Raw genomic sequence first — 24,892 nt, forward strand, 5'->3', positions numbered from 1 at the left:
ATTCCTTTCCTGTGTTTGTGCCCCTGCTATCACTGTGTCTCATCTGAGTACCCTATATACTGTATATACGTGTATTAGAACTAGGGAAGGGAAAAGGAATATCAAAATTGTGAGACAAAGGGCAAAAAGACAAATGATTCCAAGAGCAATACTTACAAAACCATTTGGTGTAAACCAACTGTACAACTCATCAGGGGGAGAGGGGCAGGGGGAGGAGGGAGGGGAGGGGAAAATGAGGGAGGAGGTAACAAGTTCAACAAGAAATGTACTCACTGCCTTATGTATGAAACTGTAACCTCTAATTATTTTTTTAAAAGAACTAGCATGCACACACACACACACACACACACACAAGTATCTATGTTTCTTGCTACTAGAACAAGGGGCAGGGAAGTAGATACTTGATATTCTGATTAATTCACCAACAGCATAAAATAATTGTGGGAAAAATATTTTAATAATTCATGTGCAGAAGAATAACATTTCAAATATTATTAAATAATTTTGTTCTTGGGAATCCCTTTATTTTCCTCATTAACATGAATTTCTTTATTCTTCTTTTCAGTGCAAAATGCTTTGTACCCAAAGGAAGGGAAAACCCAGAAACAAACTAGAGTTAAATTATCTTTATTTGGAGGATCAAATCTCTTAAATTCCTGGTAGAAATAATAATGTCAAAAGCCTCCAAAGTTTGGCTTTGTTAATATGTTTGTTTTGTTTTTTAACAAAAAAATGGTTTTCCTTTAAAGGATGGAGTTCTAGGGCACAGCGTCTATATCTGAACACAAGAATGGGCAAGAAGCATGGTGACAGATGGCTCACGTTAATGTTAGGCTGAAGAGAGACTTGAGAGTGGATAGGAAGACAGTGAAGTTAGCCACTGGTGCAAGTTTCTAAGCAGGAAGTCTGTGCTCTGGTTTCTAAGCTCAGCTCTGTTTCCTCAGGCTAGCTTAGGGAAAACAACAAAGGAAATCTCAGACATGTTTAGAAGATTCCAAGAAGGGGCAGGAAGAACCGGAAGAGGAAAACAGTAGGAGGTAGAGGAGATTTGTGCCCTGCTTTCTGGGGAAAGTCCAGAAAGAAAATTCTTGTACCAGAAATATGTGGCAACAATTCAGCAGAAGACCAGTTACCCCCAAGAATAAGAAGGCACCTGGGTATGAGACATTTTCAAGATGGAAGTCAAGGTAGGACACAGACACTGAAGGATATGAAGTGACTGATGGTTAGCAGAGACACACATACATATAAACTATATACACATATGTATAGAAACTAGATTTTTCTGTCTCTTTAGACCATGGCAAATTGAATTGTCAAAGGACTCAGATGACATTATAGGAAAGGAAGGAAAGGCAGGATCCTCAATTTGACTGAGTTAACTTTTGAGATCATCACTAATAATGCTGGAAAATAGAAACAATTAGAAAAGAATTTCCCAAAGCTCCTACCATCAAGTACAACATCCTACCTGCATCTACGTCCAGGTACTCAGCTTCCGTCCAATTGCTATGGAAGATGTCTGTGCTTCTAAAGTCTAGTCCTACAATTAAACATTGGATCCTGTCTGCTGTCATCTACTCAAGAGCAATGCTGCAGTAATTGTCCCTTCTTTCTTTAATCAATCTTACCATCTTTTCCTCCTGTTTCTAGCAATAACCAAACATGCCATAGTGAAAATGCCCTCCTTTGATGAATAAAATACTTGCACAACACTAGAATATTACCCACAGATTATTTTTACTAATTACAAACAAGAGAAGGTATAATAGAGAGATCTTTCAGTCACCATTTTAACTAAGAGATCAAATTAGCATCATTAGCAGTAGATAACCAGCCATTTAATGCCTCCTGATAGATTAGAACATAAAGATCAAGGAATTTTTATAAAATTCGTAAGGAAATTAAATTTTGAGGAAGTCAAGACAATTAAAAACAAAAATAGGTATGAGTAGAAAGTTCTTGAAAAGAGTTCCTAGAGGCACAACAGAGAGGAGAGAGACTTCACAAGTAGGACTACATCAAAATTTAAAGTTTCTGCACAGCTAAGGACAGCCAAAAGACTGGGAGAATATCTCTACCGGCAATACATCAGACAAAGGCTAAATATACATTATATACGGCTCCCAAATCTAATTAATCTAAATGGGCAAAGGAGCTAAGGAGAGACTTCTCAGAAGAAGAAATAAGAATGGTAAAGAAACACATGAGGAAATAAACGCTCATCACCCCTAGCCATAAGGAAAATGCAAATCAAGCACCCTTGCCACTAGGCCATATGTCTCCCTCATAGGGAATAATTAGCACAGGTTTAGGCAAGTCACAGCAGAGGATCACAAGAGCCCAATAGCTATACCCTTATTATCACATAAGATGAAGCTAAGTGAAATGAACTCCAGGTTATGGAAATGATTGTTATATCACAGTTGTAACTACTTTTAATGTGCTATGTGTAACCATAGCTTCTATTATTGATGATCCTCTTGTATCCCCTTCCTGTGGTTGTACCTGCACTATCTCTGTATCTTATCTGAGTACATTGGAAACCATGTATACTGGTATTAGAACTAGGATACTGAAAGGGAATACTAAAATCGAGAGACACCGGGTAAAAAAGACAAACAACTGCAAAAGCAATACTTGCAAAACTGTTTGGTGTAAATGAACTGAACAACTCTTAGGGGGGAAAGGGAAAGGGGGAGTTGGGAGGGGGGATGAGGGAGGAGGTAACAAACAGTAAAAGAAATGTATCCAATGCCTAACGTAAGAAACTGTAACCTCTCTGTACATCAGTTTGAAAAAAAAAAAAGAAAAGAAAATGCAAATCAAAACAATTCTGAGATTCCATCTTGCCCCAGTAAGAGTGTCCAACATTGTGAATTCAAACAACAAATGTTGTGGGGATATAGAGATAAAGGAACCCTACTGTACTGTTTGGCTAGAATGTAAACTAGCACAACCACTCTGGACAGCAGTTTGGAGCATCCTTAAGAAGCTAAACATAGATCTTCCCTGTGAATCAGCCATACCACTCCTGGGCATCTACCTTGAACACCATGAGCCAGAATATGATAAAGCCACTTGCCTATCCATGTTCATTGCTGCACTATTCACAATAGCCAAGCCATGGAAACAGCCTAGATGTCACATAACAGATGGGTAGATCCAAAAATGTGGTACCTACACACAGTGGGATTTTATAGTCATTAGAAAGAGCAAAATAATATCATTTTCAGAGAAATGGATGGATGAGCTAGAATAAATCATGTTGAGCTAAACCAAGCTCAGAGAAATTTGCACATGTTCTTTCTGATATTCAGAAATTAGATCTAAAATACACTGGGATATGACTATGCAGTATTCTATATGATTCTATTGTATATAAATATGATAATGTGTGTTATCATATATTATATAATATAAATTATAATCATATGTGTATATGATTATACAGTATTCTAGATATGCACACACAGTGAAACCAAAAGAGGATACTCTTAGGAGAGAAACACAAAAGCACAATGTCTAAGTGTCTCTTCATATTTATAGAAAATTATATATATATATATTCCAAGATATAAAAGCAAGAGGTCTCTCTTAAAAAATTTGTTTTGATGATTCTGTCTTCTTTTCTTTATACATGGTGTATTCATGTGTATATCTCTGGGGTAGGGGAGTAACAGAACTTGAGCGAAAAGGGTAAAAAAATGCAGCAGTGGAGCTCACCGAACAGGAAGAAAGTGAACTATACAACTATGGGTGGAGACAGGAGGGAGGTACCTGGAATGAATAAGGGAATAGAAGACACTGTACAACAGGAAATGTACTCATTACCTGACTCGTGTAATTATAATCCCTTTATATCACCTTTATAATAACAAAAAAGTAAATTAATTTTTTAAACAATTAAAACAAGCTTGGGAAAAATTGAGAGAACTATGTTTTCTGATTTCAAGGCCATGTGGACATGGCTAGAGTGTGGTGGGCAGTTGTCTAGTAGATGTAAGACCTGGATTCAATCCTCAATGCTCCTCAAAACAGAATTTTAAAGTAAATAAGATAAATAAGGCAGTATAGTGTTAGCATAAGAATGAACATCTAAATCAATGAAAAGACTTTAGTGTCAAGAAAAAAATAGGTACTCTACTGAGTTTTAGAAAGACTGGAAAGAAAATTCAATGGGCAGTGAGTAGGTTTTTCAATAAGTGGTTCTGGACAAGAGGATATCTACCTGTAAAAGAAAAAAGTGGAACCTCCATCTCAAAACATATATAAAAATTAACTCAAAGGTCCAAGAGTGGTAGTACATGCCTGTAAACACAGCTATTCAGGAAGCAGAAGTAGGAAGATAGTGGTTCACACATGGCCTCATTGTTCTCAGAACTCTTTACACTTGCTTTTTTTTTTAATATGGCTCCTTTTGGTTAAGATTTTTGTTTTCAGTTGTGAAGCTTAAACTCAGGCCCTGGGTGCTGTCCCTGAGCTTTTTTACTGAAGGCTAGTGCTCTACCACTTTAAGCCACAGCTTCACTTCCATCTTTTAGGCAGTTAATTGGAAATAAAAGCCTCAGGGACTTTCCTGTCATAGCAGGCTTTCAACTGTGATCCTCAGATCTCAGCCTCCTGAGAAGTTAGGATTTCAGGCATGAGCCACCAGCACCCAGCAGGTGGTTTTTTTGTTGGTTTTTTTTTTTTTTTTGGTTGTTGTTGTTTGTTTGTTTAATAACTATCTGCCCCATCAAAGAAAAGAGTGCATCTAAGTATGGCTAGGATCTAGTGCAAGTAGTATCTGGAACAAATAGCAATTTAGTAGAGCACAGTCAATGATCATTACTAATAGCCTTACTACATTTTATAATGTCTCCAATATATTTTATTATTTATTAAGTTTATTTTTTTTGCCTGTCCTGGGGCTTGAACTCAGGGCTTGAGCACTGTCCCTGGCTTCTTTGTGCTAGCACTCTACCACTTGAGCCACAGCAACACTTCCAGCTATTTTGTGTATGCAGTGCTAAGGAATTGAACCCAGCGCTTCATGTATGCTAGCTAGACAAGCACTCTACCACTAGGCTAAATTCCCAGTCCAACATATTTTAATGACAAAGCAAATTCCAGTTAGATATTTAAAGAATCTCTTAAAAGAAGAACATGAATATTCAGTACATATACTTAAGTATATATTTTTATGTAATATATAAATATATCAACATATAATTTGTTATATATGTATATATATATATAACTGGTAAAGGATTGAAACCCTTTGTACAGCTACTTAAAATAATTTTTTAACTGGTAAAATTAAAAAGATTTTGTGTTAAAAGGAAAGAAATGTACATATCATCCAACCTGGAAGAAATTGTCTTATTGTTAATGTTCATAGAGTTAATAAGCATTGTAGGCTAGAATGATGATGATCATCATTGGGAAGGTTAAAAAAGCATGATGAAAGCCAGGGGGGGGGTTGGGGGGAGAGAAGGTGGGAGAAAAATGAGGAAGGGGATGACAAGTATGACAAGAAATGCACTCATTACCTTAAGTATGTAACTATAACCCCTCTGTACATCACCTTGGCAAAAAAATAAATAAATAATTTTGGGTTATATTTGGACTTACCAATGTTCTAACTTTCAAATGATTGAAAATTTGCTAAAGAAATTCTGAGGTTTGGTTGGGGAGGGAGAATAAAAAAAAATCATACAGGGGTAAGTAAAAACCAAGTACATTACATGCATGTATGGAAATATCACAGTGCAACTCATTTATATAATTAGTTTATGCCAACTTAAAAGAAAAGAAAGAAATTCTGCAAATCATCTAGTAAGAAGAGCCAGAGTCACAGCTCGTTCATCCTTGAGACTAAAGGATGTATTCTCATTTTGATGTTCAGTGATTTATACATGCAACACCCATTAATGCTAATGGGAACTGTGCACATAAATTCTCACAAACTGAGATGAGAATATATCCCTAAATGTTCAAACCAGGAATACACACCCATTGTATGATTCCAGTTAGCTTATGACTCAAGTGTGTGGTCGCTCTGTGTGGTGGATTGAGTTGCTAACAGACTTGCAGACCCAATTTCTCAATATATCTACAGCTTTCCAACCCCTTCCAGTCGAAAACGGCAGATGCTGGAGAGCTGCAGAATGCCTTGTCTGGGGGAAAGGTCAGCCTGCCACAGAAGCCTTGGGGGGAGAGAGAAGGCAACGGGGTAGAAAAGCAGATCCTTGGCTGGGGAAGTAGAAAAGTTGCCAAAGGTCCTTTTGTCCCCTGCTCCCCCACCTTGCTCTGTTCACTGGATAGTTACATCTGCCTGGAAGGGGATTTCCAAATCTAAAGGCTTTGAATGAAAGCCAAATCATCTGCTAAACAAGAGGCGACTCAGAAAGCTGGTGCACTCAAACGTGCCATACACCATATTGCACACAACTGGCTACCACTCCTGGAAATCCAAATCTTCAAGGCAACACACAGTGTCACCAAAGGTGTGACCACAATCAGAGTCTTCCCAAGTTCATCCCAATGTCAACAATTATTCTTAATAACTCTGTGACAAATTCACTTCCAAATTTAAGCACAAGCCAGAGCAGGAAAACGCTAGACAGAATGCAGCCTTGTGACATGTCCATTCTATTTGGATATGGATTCAAGTTTCACAGGACAGGACAGCTCGCTGGACCACAATTTCCTCTACTGGAAAACGAGAGGCAATAATTGTTTCCTTAGGCATTGCTTTCCTTTTGCTTCTTCACCTAATTAAGTTCTATTTATCGAAACTCAAGTACCATTCCTGAACAAAAGCCTCCCTATTCTACCTTTCTTGGTCAAATCCACTGTCATAGGTTCTGATTGTCCTCATTATTCATTGTCTATCTCCTTCGTGAACCCTACCTCTACCAGGAAAGGTTTGCACATATTTTTGTTTGTCATGATTTATGCTGAGCATCTATGCTAATGTCTGGCACATAGTAGCTGCTTAGTTAATATTTGTTAGCTAAGTTGTTTATTAATCAACTCACAGTAGCAATGGATAAAGCACATCTCTGGACAAATTTAACTCAGTAAACAATAATAAAAATTCTTAGAGGGCATGCACAGGGTTGTCTTGGATATTTGTAGTGCCTAGAACAGTGTTTAGCATACAATAATCACCAATAAATACTTATTGAGCAATTGTGAGAAAAGCATCTTTTCTATCAAGATAGCTCACTTTCCGTTAATCTTGAGAGAATTGTTTTTCTGAAAAGTTCCTGCTTTGACCAAGTGGCTTGGCCCTTGTTAATTACATCTTAGTTATAGGCATCCTTTACCTGAGCACTTTAATTAAGACATCCTGTTAGATGCTCCTTGAATTTTAGTAACTACCCACCCTTCTTCCATCCACTCATCATTACATTCCTCACTTGAGTCTAATAAATTTTTCCCAGCCATTGATATTCAATGTTCTCCATGTAGGAGTAATCTGTTTGCAAATATGATAGAGCATGTCAAGCTTAAAGAACAAAGATGCTATCCGTTTCATATTCTTGATTATCATAATTTTAATCTGACTTGAAGATTTTTTTTTGCTAGAATTCTGAATCGAGTGATTTAAAGAGAGGTTTCAGGAAAGAGCCCTCATGGTTCTCAGGAGCAACAAGACCCTTCTTCTCCATTGGGCAGTTTTCCTAAACTGCAATTGGTCTGTAACATGCAACCCTTGCACTCCTGTGGAAGCACATGTGAAACACTGGTGTGGACACAGTGTCAAAACTATGGTGTTGATCAATGGGAAAGAAGGGTATTGGATGCTACAAAGTGTCAGGCTCCTAGCAGTAAGAGAATATATAACGGTGAAGGTATGTTTTCATTTTGAAAGTTAAGAATACACTAGTTGCAATAGTTGTTCAAATCACAATATGCAAACCTAAAGATTAGATTACAATAAAGGAAGTTTTAGAGCCATAGTTATCAAGTGAGAAATAAAACAGAAATTAATAAGTTAGTGTTTTTATAAGCACAGAATCAAAATAGCCAACATAGTTCATAATTTTGAAAATAAAAAAAGAAGTTTTCCAAATGAGCAATCAACCACTCAAAGCAAACATGCATGTGTTCCTAATACTACATGGGCAACAACCTTCCTCTGACAACTAATGTACAGCCGGCAGTGGCATGTAGTACATATAGTGTCTTCTAATTACCCAATCTTCATATACTTTTTATCCTATGAAAAGTCTTACAATAAAACAAATGCCTATTCATTACATCTACATTAAGAATTCAACTTCCAAACTCCATTATATCAAAATTGTAGTATTATCATGTGCTAGTGGCTCACACCTGTAATCCTAGCTATTCAAGAGGCTGAGATCTGAGCATCATGGTTCGAAGCTAGCCTAAGCAGGTAAGTCCATAAGACTCCTATCTGTAATTAATCACCAAAAATGCTGGAAATAGAGCTGTGGCTCAAGCAATAGAGCACCAGGCTTTAGTGAAAAGTTCAGGCACAATGCCTCGACCCTGAGTTCAAGTTCTAGAACCCGCACCAAAGAAAACCAACAAACAACAACAAAAAACATGTAGTATCTACTTGCCCTTCAAAAAACTCTTGGAAAGTTACAGTGATGCACAAGATTCTGACTCTGTCAGTAGTATACGACTGTGAGAAATTCATTGAAACATCCTGATCCTTGGTTTCCTTACCTGTTCTACAGTTAGTGACCCTCCCTTGGGGCAGCTGTAAGAAATAGAGATGCTATAGATCAAGGACCTCAACATCAGACCTGAATCTTTGAAACTACTGAAGAACAGAGTAGGAAAGACGCTAGAACTTATAGGCACAGGAAGGAACTTCCTGAATAGAGTCCCAGAGGCACAACAAATAGGGGAGAGACTCGACAAATGGGATTACTACAAATTAAAAGGTTTCTGCACAGCTAAGGACATAGCCACCAAACTAGAAAGACAGCCAACCATACGGGAAAGGATCTTTACCAGCACAGCAACAGACAAAGGCCTAATATCTGTCATCTACAGAGAACTCAAAAAACTAAGCCCCTCCAAGTCCAGTAAACCTTAGGAAATGGGCAAAGGAGCTAAAGAGAGACTTCACAAGAGAAGAGATAAAAATGGCAAAGAAACATATGAGGAAATGTTCAACATCTCTGGCAGTAAAGGAAATGCAAATAAAAACAACCCTGAGATACCACCTCACTCCAGTTAGAATGGCCTATACTCTGAACTCAGGCAACAACAAATGCTGGAAGGGGTGCGGGGAAAGAGGAACCCTTCTCCATTGTTGGTGGGAGTGCAAATTAGTACAACCACTTTGGAGAACAGTATGGAGGTTTCTCAAAAAGCTCAACATAGACCTACCCTATGACCCAGCCATACCACTCCTAGGCATCTATTCTGAACAACAGGTCCCAATATATCAAAAAGACATCTGCACTTCCATGTTTATTGCTGCACAATTCACAATAGCCAAAATATGGAAACAACCCAGATGCCCCTCCACAGATGAATGGATCCAAAAAATATGGTACCTATGCACAATGGAATACTACATAGCGATTAGAAATGGTGAAATATTGGTATTCGCAGGGAAATGGTCAGAACTTGAACAAATAATGTTGAGCCAGCCAAGCCTAAAACACAGAAAATGAAGGAGCATGATCTCCTTGATATATGACTGTTAAGGTAGGGGGAGGGGGAGACAGTAGAGACCAGGTCTGCGAAACCAAAAACTTCTTGTCAAATGGTATTTCCCACAGGTTTGGGTCAGCGACCCTGCATTATGTAACTAAAACCAAACAATTACTCAACATATAAAGGTCAAAAATAGACCTCTCAGTGTATCACAATAACTCAAAAGTTATGTATGTACATTCATATAAGACAAGGATAAGCAAACCCTACTGTTGACATTACATTTAAAGCCCTAGACGAATTTCCTTTGGCATAGGCCACATGGCTACTGTATATGTTTTTGGTATACTGTGTATTGTATATATATCTACCTGACCTAGGGAAGGGAAAGAAAAACAGGGTATAAGATATCACAAGAAATGTACACACTGCCCTACTATGTAACTGTACCCCTTTTGCACAACACCTTGTCAAAAAAATTTATTTAATTAATAAATAAATTATAAAAAAGAAAAAAAGAAATAGATATGCTATTAAGTCTCTAAACATGAATGCAAAACCCTCAATAAACAGTAGCTACTGGACAAGTGGTTTTATACATTAAAAGGTGGGTCATCCAAAGTAAGAGAGAAAAGACACCAAAAAAAACCCCTAAAATTAGAAACAAAATGGAAACACTTTCTGACTTTACAGAAACAAGGTAGGTTACAAAAAAGAAAGACCGGACTGGGGATATGGCCTAGTGGCAAGAGTGCTTGCCTTGTCATACATGAAGCCCTGAGTTCAATTCCCCAGCACCACATATATAGAAAACGGCCAGAAGTGGCGCTGTGGCTCAAGTGGCAGAGTGCTAGCCTTGAGCACAAAGAAGCCAGGGACAGTGCTCAGGCCCTGAGTCCAAGGCCCAGGACTGGCCAAAAAAAAAAAAAAGAAAAGAAAGAAAGAAAGACCATGAGCAACTATACCAAATGCATTAGATATCTTAGATAAAATGGACAAATTACAAAAGGCACACAAATTACTTAAGCTGATTCAAGAAGAAATAGAAAATCTTGGCAGACATAACAAGTAAAGAAATTAAGTCAGTAATCAAATTCCCAACAAATCCAGTGATACAACTTTTAGGCATTTAATCCAAAGGACTGTAAGTCAGACTATAATAGAGGCACACCAATGTTCATTGCAGTACTATTCAAAAAACCCGTTAGGGCTAGGAATGTGGTAGAGTGCTTACCTAGCATGCATGAAGCCCCAGGGCTCAATTCCTCAGCACCACATAAACAGAAAAAGCTGGAAGTGGTGTTGTGGCTCAAGTGGTAGAGTGCTGGCCTTGAGCATAAAGAAGCCAGGGATAGTGGTCAGGCCCTGAGTTCAAGCCCCAGGACTGGCAAAAAACCCAAGCTATAGAAACATCACACACACACACACACACACACACACACACACACACCTTAGATGTTGAGTCTTTTGGAGGTGATGAGATCAACAGGGCAAGAACTTCACGAATGGGATTGGTGCCCTCACACCAAAGACTCCAGATGGCTTCCTTGCCCCTTCTATCTTATGAAGACAAAAACAAGAAGCTAGCCCAGCACCTGTGGCTCTGACCTGTAGTCCTCACTACTCAGAAGGGTGAGATCTGGAGGAGGTAACAAGTAGAAGAAATGTACTCACTGCTTTTCATATGAATCTGTAACTCCTCTGTATCACACTTTGACAATAAAGAAAAAAAAAGAAGGGTGAAATCTGAGGATTATGGTTCAAAGCCAGTTTAGGCAGGAAAGTCCCTGAGACTCTTATCTTCAATTAACCACCAGAAAGCCAGAAGTGGAACTGTGGCTAAAGTGGTACAGCACTAGCCTTGAGGGGAAACAAAAGCTTATGGACAGTGCCAAGGCCCTGAGTTCAAGCCCCAGGACTGGCACCCCCAAAAAACAAAAGAGAGAGAGAAAGACTAAGAGAAGCCAGCATTCTGCAGCCTAGAACATGTCTTCAGCTTGACTCGGGTAGGCACCATAACTTCACAATTCCAGCCTTGCAGCATGTTGTTTTTTTTTTTTTTTGTTTTTTTTTTTTTTTTTGGCCAGTCCTGGGCCTTGGACTCAGGGCCTGAGCACTGTCCCTGGCTTATTCCCGCTCAAGGCTAGCACTCTGCCACTTGAGCCACAGCGCCGCTTCTGGCCGTTTTCTGTATATGTGGTGCTGGGGAATCGAACCTAGGGTCTCGTGTATCCGAGGCAGGCACTCTTGCCACTAGGCTATATCCCCAGCCCCAAGCAGCATGTTGTTTTTAATGGGAATTCATTGATTTTGAGGTGATGAACTTTAGACATTATGCAATAGAAGTTATGAAGGAAGAATGTTAATAGGTCCGGGCAATTCTTTTGGCGTTGCCACTGAGATTGTTCAAGCATTATTATCAACAGGCACATTTTCACAAAAACCTTTAGCAATTTTCATCATCAGGATCTTGTAAAATGAGGTACTTTCATCAAAAACTCAGCTCAATTTGGTATTCACAATGTAGCTATCATGTACAAAGGGCGGATGGAACTTGACAAGTAGGCTTTCTACCACTTGAGCCACACCCCAAGGCCCTTTTTCTCTTGCTGTTTTTCCAGTAGAGACTCACTTTTTGCCTGGGAAGGCTTGGACTACAATCCTCCTATTTAAATTTTCTGTGTAACTGGTATGATAGCTGTATGCCACCACACCCAAATATTATTGGTTGGGATGGAGACTGAACATTTTGCCCTAGCAAGCCTACTAAGTATCTAGGAATACAGGCATGAGCTATTCCTGACTTTTATTCTAATTTCTTGAATTGATCTTTAGTTCATTTATTTTCCTTTTCAGTAAAATATGCACAACTTAAAAACTTACCATTTTAATAACTTTTAAGGTGAATAAACTGGCACATTTTGAAACCATAACCAACACTATATATCTATCCATATTTAACTTTTTGCATTTTATAACCATAATCAACATCATATACCTATTCATCTATAACTTTCTGCATCTTTCTAAACTATAATTCACTAGCCCCTAGCAACCACCATTCTACTTTCTACCTCTAACTTGTTAATATTTACCTACTAATCTTTTATTTTTCCGGCCATGGGACTTGAACTCAGGACCTGGGCACTGTCTCTGAACTCTTTTGCTTAAGGCTAGCACTTTACCACTTTGAGCCATAGCACTACTTCTGGTTTTCTGGTGGCTAATTGGAGAGAAGAGTATCATGGCCTTTCTTGCCTGAGCTGGCTTCGAACCTTGATCCTAGGATTACAGGCATGAGCCACTGGTGGCCAGCTCTTTACTTATTAACATATGCATATCTTCCTCTAAGTATGCTTCTGATGCTGTTTTGATTTGTAAGGCTGTCAATGTTGGTGGGGTCTAAATATTCCATAGTTTCCATTGCAATCTCTTCTTGTAGATATGAACTTAGAAGCATCTTTTTCAGATTCCAGAACATAAAAGGCTTTAAAAACTATCACTTAATATTATGATTATATTGTATTATAACTTGAACCTCTTTTGTATGGATTTAGTTCTTTAGAGTATGTTAAACTTCCTTTTGGCTCAATAGAGATCTGTTCTGTAAGCATGTGTATGATTGAAAACAAAGTACAATGTTAATACACTAGTATATAATCCATCAGTGCCCCCATTAATAGTAACTTAAACATTAGAATTTACAGAACTACAAGCCTGGAGCTTGCTCGTAGGACTCCACTGGGGATGCAAACTCTCTCTTCTTCCTCCCCACTCTCCTTAGTCCTGTGCTTTTTGCCTGTGGCCATAAGATGAAGATACCAGTTACAAAGATAACACCCTCCCACCACCTGTCCAAGCAGAAAGGAATGGGCTACAAAGCTTTCTCCTCCTGAAGTCCTCCAATTGTATCTAAGAAGAAAAACATTGCCCTAAAGCCCTACATCAGACATATCACTGGCCAAAATCAATCTTGTGGCCATCTTAGGCTGCTAGGCAGCTAGGATAAGCAAGTATGGTATGTTCTGGCTAGTAATCCCTTACTACATTGGATTGCAGTGAGCTTTCTCCCTGTCTAAGGTTGCTCTTCCCTGCTGATTATCAGTCTCAATTGTCCGTTTTTGCTTTCATTTTCTATGTTTTTGGTGTCATTGCAAAATTCAATGTTATAAATGATTTCCTGTTTTTCTTCTAGGAGTTTTGTAGTTTGTAGCTTAATGTTTAGGTGTTTAATCTGCTTTGAGTTCATTTTTGTATATGATGTAAAGTAAGGGTCCAACTTATTCTTTGACTTTAGATATCCACAAGATACGATCATTTGCCCAAGGAATAACATTGAAAGTCTTGTCAAAGATCATTTGACCAAATATATAAGGATTTATTTCTGGGCTTGCTCTTCTGTTCGATCAGTCTATGGGCTTGTCTTGATGCCAATATCATACAGTACAGTGTGGATCGTCATGCTTATAGTTTTGTTTTGTTTTGGGCAAGGCTTATACCACACAAGCTGGCCTCAAAACCATAGTCTTCCTGCCTCTGACTTCTGAGTGCTGGGATTACAAGTGTGCACCACTATGCTCTGATGTATTACAACTTTTAGGTTCGAGCTTGACCCAAGAACATCAGTTCAGGTTGTCTACCTTGCAGTAGTATATTAGCCAGGTGTCCTATGTCTTATGAGGGCAATAAGAACTCAGACTTCTGCACCTAAATCCTATAGCCTCTCCAAGTCACCATCTTCCATATAAGGCAGGACTCTGCCGGTCCATGGGCAGTGAAACCTTGTTCACTGCTTTTTCATCTATGATCACTTGTATAACCTTATGGGACCACTTCAGACCATTAACTCAATCCAAAGCATCTTCCTCAACTAGAGACCTAAATTCACTTTTTTAAAAAATCTCAAGCTGGGTATGGTGGTACATGCTGGTAGTCCCATGCTGGTAATGGCTGGAAGCCACAAAAGAGAACTGAAAGTTCAAGGCCAGCCTGTGCAAACACAGTGAGTTCCAAGACACCCAAGAGAAAGAGAATTTCTATGGGATCAGCTCCCTATGCTTTCATATACACTTTCTAAGCTGACTTTTATGGGCAACAGTGTCTCTGGGAACATTTTTAGAATGAAGTGGAATATACCTAACTCAAACATATTGTCCCATCTGGTGAGATCAATAAATTCACATATAAGTATCAATGTTTTGAACAGAAGTAGTCATGAAGAAAAAGGATTTTAAAAATTAGGCATAGCTATTGTAACTTTTAAAACTAAAACTAAAACTAGTAGTTCTTGGGCTGGGGATATAGCCTAGTGGCAAGAGTGCCTGCCTCAGATACACGAGGCCCTAGGTTCGATTCCCCAGCACCACATATACAGAAAACGGCCAGAAGCGGCGCTGTGGCTCAAGTGGCAGAGTGCTAGCCTTGAGCGGGAAGAAGCCAGGGACAGTGCTCAGGCCCTGAGTCCAAGGCCCAGGACTGGCCAAAAAAAAAAAAAAAAAACTAGTAGTTCTTAACAGCATATGGAAATACATTACATGTTTCCTACCGATGCAGAAAGAAACCTTTTCTCCTTCTATTTTGGTAACAGAACCCTCATTCCTGAGAAGCAATTTGGAGAGCAATGATGGTGCAAGGCTGAACGGCCTGACTCTGGTGGACTAATATGTTCCATCCTGCTTACCACAGTCCTGGATCAGGAACCGAGCTTTCCCATGGGAGGCAACAAGGCAGACAACTTCTTCCACTGAAGTTGGTAAGATAAGTGGATTCTAGTCCATGAGGCCGGCAGCTGGAGAGAATTTGGTGAAGAAAGACAGAGGAAAACCAACAGAACCAAGAGGCAGAAGTAGAGTATGATGGCGCTACGCTCTCACTGAACTCATGCCTCTTCCCTTTGAGTGCACAGTGAACTGTGTTGCTGTCACAATGGTCCCTTGTAGATGAGGGAAATCGTGAGACTGAGTTCTGGCCAGGGGCAGCCACCCGCTTCCCCCACCCCCTGCCCCTTTTCTCCATATAACCCTCTGTACTGGTTAAGATGAAGAGATCCAGGGGGGGACTCTGGGATGTAGGGGAGGCAAACTAGAAGATGAAATGGACTTGGGGATCTAAATAACCACAGAGAAGGCTACCCACTGAACGTCTTCACTGAACTCTCATGTGTATACAAAAGGAGCTTCTATTGCTCTGGAGTACTGAGATTTTGGAACAATTTGTACCAGTCTTTGACCTACTCTGATTAATGGAGAAATATGAAGCCTGAACAATCTTGCTGAGCTCAGATTTACCAGCTATTCCCTTAAAACAGGCTTTTACTTAATGGACTTAGTTTCTCAAAACAAGAAATAGTCTCACTGACATAAGAGGAAATGCCTGATGAGAAAATGTATCAATATTACCTCGGTGTAAACTGAGTTACAAAATCTTTTTTTTTTTTTTTTTTTGGCCAGTTCTGGGCCTTGGACTCAGGGCCTGAGCACTGTCCCTGGCTTCTTCCCGCTCAAGGCTAGCACTCTGCCACTTGAGCCACAGCGCCGCTTCTGGCCGTTTTCTGTATATGTGGTGCTGGGGAATCGAACCTAGGGCCTCGTGTATCCGAGGCAGGCACTCTTGCCACTAGGCTATATCCCCAGCCCACAAAATCATTTTATTTTCCAAAAAGAACTAGAATAGGACTACAGGACTAAGTACCCGAGAAGTACTCTCAATTCATTTCTTGAGTTCTGTAGACCAGATCTCAATTTTTTTCCTCCAGCTGAGGTGATTTTAAATAATAATTACATTGTTAATTATTGAAACAAGCTATGAGTTTTTCCCCCTCAATCACTAATATGTAATATTCCTGCCATAATGTATCACTAAGATAGGAAGATCAATATGAGAGACTATAAAAGATAAACTTCAAGCAGATGAGTTTACAGTGTCAGATCAGAGGATGGAAGACGAAAAGGAGTTTTCAGGTTATGGAATTTTACTCTTTCAATCTACAGTTGTGAAAACTATGGCACAGCTAGGTACCTGTGGCTCACATCTGTACTTCTAGATACTCAGGAGGCTGAGATAGGAGGATCAAAGTTTGAAGCCAGCCCTGGCAGAAAAATCCATCAGACTCCTATCTCCAATTATCTGTCTGTCTGTCTGTCTGCCTGTCTATCCAGCCATCTACCTATCTATCTATCTACTTGAAAATGGAGGAGTGGCTTAAGTGTTAGAGTGCCATTCTTGAGCAAAAAAAAGCCAAATGAAAGCTCAAGGTACTAAGTTCAAATACCAGTATCAGCACAAACAACAACAACATTTAAAGAATACAATAAACTCCTATGGCACAGAAAGGAGAAAATAGTACATGAAGGTCACACAGTAAGCAAGTGGCAAAAACAAAAATTATTAGTCAGATTTAAAATTTTTGTTTTGTGAGGTTCAAACCCAGGGCCTTACATATCCAAGCAAGTGCTCTACCACCATACTATATTGCCAGTTTGGAACTGAGGCATCCTAGATAAGAAGAGAACAGGAAAGAAAGGGGATCATTGCCAGAGCAAGGATTCTTAGGCAGGAAGAGATGAGATGGAGAATACAAATAAAGGGATCAGCCTAACTTTCAAGGAGGGCTGTCCCTAATGTTGAAAGTAGAAGTAAAGGATGAATATGAATATAGAATACAACTAGGAGTCTAACAAACGTATTGTTGTGTGTTCCCCAAATATTGTCAGTTATTGATTTATCAAACTGTCTCCTTGATCTCCATGAAGGTAAGGACTGTGTAAATGTGATGTGAGATCTCTTAGAAAGGGGGAGGCTTTCAGGAGAGCCAGAAAAAATCCCAGAGTACTGACAATGAACTTTTACCAACTACTCAGCTTAGCTGAGGCCCATTTTCTATAAGGATAAGTCCAGGAACTAAAATCAGCCAAGAGGGCTGGGAATGTGGCCTAGTGGTAGAGTGCTTGCCTAGCAGGCAAGAAGAGCTGAGTTTGATTCCTCAGCACCACATAAACAGAACAGAAAAAGCCAGAAGTGGTACAGTGGCTCAAGTGGTAGACTGTTAGCCTTGAGCAAAGAAGTTCAGGAACAGTGCCTAGGCCCTGAGTTCAAGCCCCAGGACTGGCAAAAATAAAATAAAATCAGGCCAATTAAACTTTAGAAGAAAGAAGGAAGGAAGGAAGGAAGGAAGGAAGGAAGGAAGGAAGGAAGGAAGGAAGGAAGGGAGAGAGAGAAAGAAAGAAAAGAAAGAAAGGAAAGAAAGAAAGAAAGAAAGAAAAAGAAAGAAAGAAAGAAAGAAAGAAAGAAAGAAAGAAAGAAAGAAAGAAAGAAAGAAAGAAAGAAAGAAAGAAAGAAAGAAAATGATTTAAATAGACAGGCCAACCCAGCCTAAGAAGATAGGGTTTCTGAAGTAAAAATATCCCATGGCATGAAATGGGGAGAATACCATAAACACAGACAAGACTAACAAACAGGCAGCCAGCTGGTACCAGAGGCTAGGCCTCTGCAGAGGCCTTTCTGACTGCCATTGATACAGGAGTAAGAAAACAAACATCACTGTGATGTTAGGGTGGTCTGGCAACATCTGTCATCTCACTGATTGCCATGCTGGCTTCATTAGTTCTGGCCAGCTAGGCCACGGTTCCTTTCCTCCCTTACTTCTCCTGAACTATATGCTGTCAAAGATGGCATCCTTCCCTTCCCTAACAGGCTGAGCCATTCTTTGAAGAAGAGGATATAAGGAATAAGCCCTCTTGACTCAAAACCCCTTAACTCATCTCTTAATTCCAACATATTCTAGGCAAAATATAACGTATTAATGTCTAAAACACTATGTGAAACCTCTTGGTACAATTAGTACTTTTTTTTTTAATGACAAGAAAGTAAAACAGGCTCTGTTAGGGGAGTGGGTGCTCGTGGGAGGGGAGGAACAGATGAGAAAGAGAGTGAGAACAAACATGGTCAAAGTGATTTATTTTCAAGTATGAACAATGACAGTGAAGCTGGATCAGGTGATTCATACCTGTAATCAGTCACAAGCCCTGAGTCTTAGCTTCTCACAAGGCTGCTATTGGAAGAATCACAGTTCAAAGCTAGCCCAGTCAGCAAAGTCACCTAGAACTCATCTCCCAAAGTAAACCGCAAAAAGCATGGCTCAAGTAGTAGAATGCCAGCCTAACCAGCTTGAAGCTCTGAGATAAAATGCCAGTATGAATGAGAGAGACAGAGATACAGAGAGAGAGAGAAGAGAGAGAGAAGAAGAAGAAGAAGGGGAGGGAGGAGAAGGGGTAGAAGTGAAGAAAGAGGAGGAGGAAGGAAGGAGAAAGAAGAAAGAAACAATAAAAAAATGAATTCCAGGAAATGGAAAAGAGCAATGAGTTGTTGAAATTATTTTAAGAAAGAGGGAGTAGTGGGCTGGGGATATGGCCTAGTGGCAAGAGTGCTTGCCTCGTATAGATGAAGCCCTGGGTTCAATTCCCTAGCACCACATATACAAAATACAGCCAGAAGTGGCGTTGCGGCTCAAGTGGCAGAGTGTTAGCCTTGAGCAAAAAAGAAGCCAGGGACAGTGCTCAGGCCTTGAGTCCAAGGCCCAGAACTGGCAAAAAAAAAAAAAAAAAAGGAGGGAGTAAAGTGAGAGTGATGGGAGGGTGTGAGTTTGATGGGGATACATTGTATACATGTGTAGAAATATTAACACCAATCTCTCTTCATACACTAACATAGGTTAATTAACACAAAAGAATTTAAATAATCTCTTGGCTTCAGCATATTTATTCCGACAGCACCTAGAGTGTATGATGAGGCCCCACAGAAAAAGTGATTCTAGGGGCTGGGAATATGGCCTAGTGGCAAGGTGCTTGCCTCGTATACATGAGGCCCTGGGTTCGATTACTCAGCACCACATAAACAGAAAATGGCCAGAAGTGGCGCTGTGGCTCAAGTGGCAGAGTGCTAGCCTTGAGCAAAAAAGAAGCCAGGAACAGTGCTCAGGCCCTGAGTTCACGGCCTAGAACTGGCCAAAAAAGAAAAAGTGATTCTATCACTGAATCCAGCAAAGGAAATCCAAAGACTTTAATCTAAGATAGAAAGTCAAATAAATTAAGGAGAACCTGGTACTAACAAGGCCCTGAGGATGCTGCTGGGTGGCGCAAATCCTTGTGCTTCCTTTCCATGTTGCTTGGGGAGGCAGTAGATTCCATCGGCTTTAGAATCATGGCTGTTCCAGGTATTCATGTCTTCTTGCTTTCCTGCCTTCAGTTATCATCTAAGCACTGATGTCCAGTATCTAGTACTTCCAATCTTCATAGCATCTTCCCGCAAGACTCTTCAACTTTAGATTCCCATACGCCAAAAATATATTATTTAGCATCTACAATGTGCTAAATAGTAGCCTCAGTCAGTGCTTGCTACCATCCCTCTCCATAAAGACAAAAGTGGATGGAACTGTGGTGTTCCCGCCGGAGTGTAGAGTGAATTAATATTGGAAGAATTCTTAACAGTAAAGTACTTTGTCTCCTGATTCCTCCTTTCATCTTCACAGTTACCAGTACAGTATCATTACCTCCCATTTAATTGACAGGAAAACAGTTATATGTAAATAATACATGCTTCTAAGACTTTTAACGAGCCATATAGGATTGCTTAACTGTTTGTTTGGCAAACAAAGATCTAAAATATTTATTATGATTTCATAAAAAATAAACTAAATTAAAAATATTTTTAAAACCTCTGAAATATTCTTTTCAATTCAGTAAGTTCAGCTTTATGGAATGTTTTATATGTGTAATTGTGTGTGTATGCCAGTCCTGGGCCTTGAACTCAAGGCCTTGTGCTCTCTGCTGTTCTGCTGGCTCTCTACCACTTGAGCCACAACTCCACTTTCAACTTTCTTTTTTCCTGGCTAGTTAGAGTTAAGAGTCTCATAGGCTTTTCTGACCCAGCTTGCTTCAAACCTTGATCTACATATCTCAGCCTCCCTAGTACCTAAGATTACAGGTGTGCTGTGATCAGCACCTGGTACTTTATGACATTATTATTTTTCTCATTTTGCTGTCAACCAGTAAAAGCCTTGCCACTGGCCCCAAATTTGGAGACCACTCATTTGAGCTACTTGCTCAAGGCTCCTCCATTAACTGGTAAGTAGCTATAAAGGCTTCCTGGTATTTGCATAAAGAGCCAGGTTACATCTCTCTTCTTCAGCTCTTTTTCTAGGCAAATTAAATTATATTGCCTTTCCTTTAAAAATGTGAAACTGAAAAGAGCCCAGGCTTTACCCTAAGGGAGCTTTAGCTCATCCAGTAGGGTTGCTTTATAGTTTAAAAAGAAAGATAATCTTTGGCTTTTCTAGAAAAAACTAACTTTTAGAATATTACATTTTCTTTAGAGATTGAATAATAAATTTCTGGTGCAAATATCCTTTTGTCATAACTATCTTTCCAAAGACGATAAGATTATCCTATGGTATTATCAAAATAAATCAGAAATGAATATAATAGGACTTAAAGTGTTTCAATTATATGTTTCATTGTAAACAGTAATAATTTTCCAGTTTCAGACTAATGAAATCTTTCAAGTTGTCCGTAACAATAAAAATCGGTGTTACTTGTATTTTCTAATGTTGGAAGAAACTGGTATTTTCTTAAACTGTAACTAAATTTAAAAACTAAACTCCACCCACTTTACCCTGATGTTGGAAAGCCCTTACATAAGTCAAATAATACTGCTTGCTAGACCTCATCTACTTGGACTTTAAGCTCATTAACATTAAAAAATATATAATTTAGTATTTGGAGTGACAGGTATATTATGCAATTAATTTTCCAGCAATAAAATACTATCTAGTGAAGAAAGCAAGGCCAAAATCAGCAATCAAGGTGAAATAGGTAGAAAGGTAGAAATAAAGCTCTAGCAATGATATAATTAACATATTTGAAGTGATCATTATTTTATAATATTATCACATTTTTTTGGCCAAGTTAAAAGACCTTAGGGAAAAACATTAGATTGGCTCATATGAAAATTTTCTTTCTTGTATGTGAACAAGTGATTCAGTATAGTATCAGTTCTTTCAAATTGCTCAAATTAGTATCATATAATCTTCAACTTATTTTAATTTGGAGGGGGGAGGAGAAGACATAGTACTTGTTTTTATACATGAAAATCAGTGGATCCTGTGACTTGGCTTAATATCAGGTTATCATGGGAAAATTAACAACATAAATAGAAATACAAACCAATAGAATGACAAGATAACTATTTATTAGTATGTTGCATGTGCCAGTCAAAGCAGAATGATAGAGGGTCAGAAAGAAGTGTCACAGGTTTTATAAAGAGTAGGATGTTTAAAGCTAAATGTGGATGGCTCACAACTGTAATACTACCTACACAGGAGGCTGAGATCTCAGAGTTTCAATTTGAAGCCAGCCCAGGCAGGAAAGGTAAGATTCTTCTTTCTAATTAACTACCAAAAAGCCTGAAGTAGAGCTGTGGCTCAAGTTGTAAAGCACTAACTAGCCTTGAGCACAAAAGCCTAGAATTCTCACGCAAGTAACAGCACTTCTAATCCCTTAAAGGAAATTAAACCTGTGTAATTGTTACATTAATAAAATATTAGCAAGTTATTTTAAACACTTAAGTATAATTTTGATGAAATATTCTAATTCCTGTGTTATCATTCATATGTGTATGTGTGTGTGTGTGTGCGCGCGCGCGCGCACGCACGTATGTGGGGAGAGAGAGAGAGACAGAGACAGATACAGAATCAGAATTTGTGCTGATCCTGGGGCTTGAACTCAGGGCTTGGGTATTGTTCAAGGGCTATAGACCCAGTGTCCAGTGTCAAACACACACACACATACACACATGTGTGTATATACATATGTATACAGATATACATATATGTGCGTATGTGTATCCATATATATCTTATCCTACAACTATAATAAAGTCAAATGTGTACAGCATCTTTTACCACATTGCCTATAATGCAGTATTCTGTGGCTACTTCATGAAGTTACTTAAGAATTAATGAATTGTACAATAAAGTAATTGGAAGTAAAATTGAGCTAATTCTAACTGAAAACACAATAACAATTCTACATCCTTGTCTGATAATGTACAGAATCACTGTAGACAGAAATTTGTCAGCTTCAAATAGTCTAATTTTAAAAGTTTCAGAGTATATATTAGGCAAAAAAGGAAACCTAAATTTGACTTTGATCAAATAATTAAAGAAGAAAAGCACTGTCAATATAAGAATTTCAACTGCTACAGTTCTATAGGCCAGATAATAATTTTAAATAATAGTTACATTGCTAATTGTTGAAATAATATGTAATAGTCTTTTTTCTCCTCAATCATTAAGATCTTATAAAATATTCGAATAATCATTTATCACAAAGACAGGTATTTTTCTAAGTAATGTATCACCAAACCACATTTTGTTTCTGGTGTCATCTGCAGAATTCAATCTGTGCTATAAAATGACACATGAGCTAAAAACTTGATAAACTTTGAGATGAACTTTCCTGACATGCTTCTAAAAATAGACTCATTTTAATTTTTTCAACAAATTTAATATGAACATGATGATAGAAGTACATTAGGATAATAGAAATTCACCCTACATTAGTTTTTAATGAATCTTAGATTTCACAATTCTTTCATATTCCAAAATTTAATTAGTCTTCAAAAAATAACTATAATTTCTTGGACTTCTGTATCATGGGAGATGCTGTGCTAAGCACTATACATGCCTTTCTTCACAAGACCCTCACAACAACTTTAGGCGATCTTGTACCGATACTAATGAGTGTCCCTCTTCTACAGGAGAAAAAAAAACAACAACAACAACAACCCTGAGACTCAGGAGGTGAAGAGATTTACTGTAAGTAAGAGAGCCAGGATTTTACTTCATTAGGTCTAGCTGACAGCAGTGTTTAGGAGCTAACGTTCTTAAACACTATGATGTATTGCCCATGTGATTTTAAGAAAACAAGTACTGCCAGGTACTGGTGGCTCACACCTGTAATCCTTGCTATTCAGGAAGACGAGAGCTGAGGATCATGGTTTGAAGCCAACCCAGGCAGAAAAGTCTGTGAGACTCTTATCTCCCATTAGCCAGTACAAACAAACAAAACAAACAAACGGACCTGTAAGTAGAGATGTAGCTCAAGTGGCAAAGCATTAGCTTTGAGCAAAAAAGCCAAGTGAGAACTTGAAGCCCTGAGTTCAAAATCAGTGCCTGCACAAAAACAATATAACCAACTCCAAGGTCTAAATAAACAGAAGTGGAATGTCAACCCAGAGAAAATACATAGGTTAGCTATGAAAAGAAAAAAGATAGTGCTGATTGTTAAAGAGGGGAGAAAATGTAAAATATACGAAGATTCTCTGTAGATACACTTATGAAAAAAAGTAAGACAATTTTCCTTTTGGATGAACCAATTTCTTTTCAAAGTGATTGCAGAGAACGATTCTTTCCAGTCTTTCTTTGTAACCATCTTTTCCTTTTTGGTGAAAAATTTAGTCTGTGGATCATCATGTGTTTCACACCTATGTAAGAGGTTCACTAAAGGAATGTATATATATTTTTAAGCATTTACTCACATGATTTAAATATTCATGAGAAAATAAGCTATACTTATTTATGCTTTGCACCATCATTCTCTTGCATGTGAAATTAAGTTATTTTCACATGACCACAAAAAATTCCTGACACACAATTAAAAATCAGCAAACAAGAGTCACATTTTATAAGGCAACAATTTCATTCATGTGGTACCAATATAATTGAAAGACAGAAGACATTTCATTTGTTCGTAACACAGAATTTCTTCTAGAGGGTTTCCTTGAGCTCATTAGATATTCCCTGGCTGATTCTCCTAAGTAATTAGATTTTAACAGGATTTTCAACAGATCACAGCCATCTCTGTGGGTGCCAATGAAGAGTCCCCCTCTGGCCTTACCAGCAGGGCAGAACAGCTAACATCCAGACTGGGAGTTAATAGGACAATTACTGGCCTCTTTTAAATGAGTTACATTAATGCACTTAAGCTAAATGGCTCTGCATATGATTAAATATTAACATCTGCAAAATATGAAATCATGCTATGCAATCAAGTTTTGTTGTTTTAATTTCCCTAAAGAAAGATTTCAATAGTTTACATAAATGCCTTTCAACATTATATATAAAACATTTTTAGGGTGCTTGCGTAGCATACATGAAGCCCTAGGTTCAACTCCTCCGTACCACATAAATAGAAAAAGCCAG

The sequence above is a fragment of the Perognathus longimembris genome, chromosome 7 (genome assembly GCF_023159225.1).
Source record: "Perognathus longimembris pacificus isolate PPM17 chromosome 7, ASM2315922v1, whole genome shotgun sequence".
Lineage (NCBI taxonomy): Eukaryota > Metazoa > Chordata > Mammalia > Rodentia > Heteromyidae > Perognathus > Perognathus longimembris.